This window comes from Myotis davidii, unplaced genomic scaffold (assembly GCF_000327345.1).
Source record: "Myotis davidii unplaced genomic scaffold, ASM32734v1 scaffold293, whole genome shotgun sequence".
NCBI classification, from domain to species: Eukaryota; Metazoa; Chordata; class Mammalia; order Chiroptera; family Vespertilionidae; genus Myotis; species Myotis davidii.
In genome coordinates this window covers 2292792-2296868 of record NW_006285115.1, presented here as the reverse complement: position 1 = coordinate 2296868, position 4077 = coordinate 2292792, and the positions used below count along the sequence as shown (strand labels likewise).

At 34.8% G+C, this 4077-nt stretch overlaps 1 pseudogene; it reads left to right on the top strand.

Moving 5' to 3' along the window:
- Nucleotides 1-337: 337 nt before the first annotated feature.
- On the top strand, nt 338-1285 carry LOC102759534 (annotated as a pseudogene).
- Nucleotides 1286-4077: the final 2792 nt, after the last annotated feature.

Sequence of the window (4077 nt, the reverse complement as noted above, 5' to 3'; positions counted from 1 at the left end):
AGTAACAGCAATTTGACAGTTTGATGTTATTTTGAATGTAAGTGTTGTGGTAATTGTATTTTTTATTGGTCATAGCTAAGGTATAGGAATACAGTTGATTTTTATCCTCTTTAACTAGTTTCCTATTTTGCTAAATCTACATATTAATTCTAGTACTTTTTAGACTTCTAGGCTTTTCTACATGGCCTATTCAGTCACCTATAAACTACATATATGGATTTCATATTTACTTCACATTGTAAATGCTATATGTTAAAGTTAGTTTAAATATTACACCCATAATTGGAAAAGGGTATATCACATGAGAGTTAAACGTGAATAAAGCACTACTGGGGAAGGTGAAGAGAGGAACTGTGAAGCGAACCACCTTCTCCTCCCTCACTGTTCAGCATGGGGGAGAAGTCAGAAAACTGTAGGGCTCCAGAGGACCTGTTCAGTGGTTTGCAAGTTTCAGATGCCCAGGAAGCACAATGTGCTAGTCCTTCAGTTTCTAATCCCAAAGATCACCAGCCCCAGAGCAAGCTGCCGAAGGATGTTGAGGCCTACCCCCAGGAGGACCAGGGAGAAGAGGAGCACTTTCATGACTGCAGTGCCTCATTTGAGAAGGAGGAACCAGGCGCCGACAAGAGTGAGAACAAACCTGATGATGTGAATTCCTCTGAACTCGACGAAGAATACCTAATAGAACTGGAAAAACAAAAACAAAAAACATGCCAGATGAAGAGAAACAGAAAAGAAGAGAAGAGAGCACTGGGCTGAAGGAGGAGGGAAATGAGCAATTTAAGAAAGGAGATTACATAGAAGCTGGAAGTTCTTACGGGCTTGCCCATCCTGCTTGCAGAAAGACAGTTCTATTCTGTTTTCAAATAGAGCTGCTGCAAGGATGAAACAGGACAAGAAAGAGATGGCCATCAGTGACTGCAGCAAAGCCATTCAGCTAAACCCCAGTTACATCAGGGCCCTGCTGAGGAGAGCAGAGCTGTATGAGAGCACCCACAAGCTTGATGAAGCCCTTTTCAAGTCCATTCTAGAAAAAGACCAATCAGTGCACCAAGCCAGGGAAGCTTGTCTGAGATTACCTAAGCAAACTGAAGCACAAAATGAAAGACAAGGAAGAGATGTTGAGTAAACTAAAAGATCTTGGGAACCTGGTTCTCTAACCTTTTGGACTCTCCACAGAAAATTTCCAGATTAAACAGGATTCCTCTACTGGCTCCTATTCCATCAGTTTTGTTCAAAATCCAAATAATAACAGATAACAGAGATAACAGTAACTTTTAAAGCTGGCTAGGAAATGGTGTGCTGCTTGCTTACAGCAAGGGGAAAGGCCCTGCTAATGTTTATGTTTTAAAGGCATCTTATCTCAAAAATAGGCCATCCAGTGGAGTCTAATGCACCCTTCTTTGTGTTTTATAATCAGGGTGAAATGTACCTCCTGATGTAATGAACCTAATTTGATTTCCATTTTAAGGTGGTATATTTGCAGCTGTTGTCTCTGGTTCTGGCTGTCCTTTGTTTTGTCCAGGAGGAGCGTGTTAAGGCTGACCTGAGCCGTACAAACATACAAGCACAGACGCCAGCTCTCCTGGACCAAGAAAACCTGCTGGTCAGAGACTGCCAGCATGACTGATGGGGGTCCTGCCGACTGCCCCCTCTCCCAATCACACACACTGCCCAGGCTGCCGGGCGTGGGCTCCTGATGTCCTCTGTGGTAATAAATGCTTTCTGTGAAAAAAAAAAAAGAAGCACTGTCAGTATGGAAAAAATGAACAAAAAAATTAAATTATAAATTGAAAATTTTCTAACTTTATAATAATATTATGTTTACTGTTGACTTTTAATTTAAATCTGTAACAATTATAGTTTACCAATTGGCAAAGAACACTTTAATGGAGGTAGAATATTAATTGCTTCATCCTATAAACATATGTTTTGCCACAAGTGACTAATCTCAAATTTAGAAGAGAGTATGGTACCTAATTGATACTGTGCTGAATCTTCTCTTTTGTTAATAGGAGAACATCTTTTTAAAGTGATGTGTGTGCATTCATGCATATGGCTAATTATATAAACAGATACTGATATAATAAGCTTTTATGTAAGTTTATGTTTGTATATGAAAAGCCATGCATTTATTTTGACAAGGTACAAACATTAAACTCGCAGGCCAGGCTTCCCAGGTGCTGCATGACCTTTCCCAGGGAGAAGGAGAAGGCATTAGAGAGAGAGAGAGAGAGAGAAGAGAGATGAACATGGATTAAATATAGAATTTCACAAATATTTTAAATCTTAACCAATACTATCTTTAAAGGGATTGAAGCACCTTGGTCACTAAGGATATACAAAAAAAGGACAATACATTACAAAACAAGTACTGCATGATCTCACTTACATATGGAATCTAAAATAGTCAAACTCATAGAAGCAGAGAGTACAGTAATAGTTATAAAGGTCTGGGAAGACAGAAGCTTGATATATTGGTTGTTTTATTGTTTTCTGAATATATTAGATTTTGAGCAGGAAAATGTCTTCCTTACTTATTTTACCATAAGTTCACTTCTATTATAAGAGAGCAAAATTGGTAATTTTTATTAATAGTCCTTATTTATTTAAAATCAAGTTAAAATCACTATAATTTTTATATTTTTATTAATGTCTTGAATAACTCAGAACATGCCTAAAAAAACTCAAACTACAAAAGCACCATTATTAATAAAGGTTTATTGCAATAATAATACAATCCATTCTGGATAGCTAAACTTCTTTTATAATATGTTTTATTTCCAAAAAATGTTTGATGTTAATAAAACAAACTCTACTTTTGAGTTTTAGAAAGAAAAAAAACTCTTCTGGTATTTGCTAAAAATGTAGTGGTACATTTTATCTTTATTTTAAATATTAAGAATTATAGAATTTTGGTAAGTTAATTGATCATTACAAGTTGGTAAAATACATTTTGATTTTATAAAAACTATGTTCATGAAGAACACTTATTTTATATAAAGATTACTGATAATAGCGAAACTCCAGGTTTCAATCAATGCTTTTCACAGTACCAGGAAAAGGCAATTTTCTCCTTTATTCTTATACTACCTATTAAATACATTATTTTTTCAGTGATTGCTAAAATGAATGTTTATTTTTTTCCCAAGTTTAGTACTCCCTTTAGTCAGTGTGGTAAGCACTTCAATAGAAATTGCAAAGAATTTTATCCCATCACTATGATGTTGATATATAGCTATTGGCTTATGACTTTTAATCTATTTTTCCTCTTTAACTATGAAGTAAAATACCCATGTATTAACAGCCATTAATATTACTATGATGTATGGGTTTTCAGATTTAATGAAACTTTGTGATTAATGATACTATAATACTTTAATTAAAATAAATGAGTAAAAAGTAGAAATGATAAAATATATAGCAATGGTATATATGTCATGGTTAGTTAAACAGATGAGCTTAATATAAATTAAAGTAGTTGAAATACAAGTAATTGACCTCACAAGAAATTTGACCATGAAACAATACAAATTAACATTTGCAAATATATTATCCCTTATTCAACAAATATCCCCTAGGCCACCTACCCTGTGCAATGCTAAACAATGAGCGAAGATGAAATATACACTAATAAAAAAACATGCAAATTGGTGTCACTCTGCTATGCCCACCATCATATTCTACTATATTATCTCATAATATAATGTAATAATATGTGAGAAAAGACATAGTCTTAGTCAGTTCATATTATTATAACAAATGACCAAAGAATGGGCTTCAATAACAACATTTGCTTCTCACAGTTCTGAAACCTGGAAAGTCCAAGATCAAGGCTCTGGCAGATCTACTGTCAGGTGCGAGGCAGTTTCTTAGTTTGCAGATGACTTTCTTCTTGCTGTAGCCTCACATGGCAGAGAAGAGAGGGCACAGCAAGATTTCTTAGTGTTTTGTTTTATTTTTCTTAAACATTTCATTATTTTTTATTTTCAAATACATAATTATATTAGTTTCAGGTGTACACCCCAAGGATTAGACGTTACAAAACTTAAGAAATGATCATCCAATGAATCACAC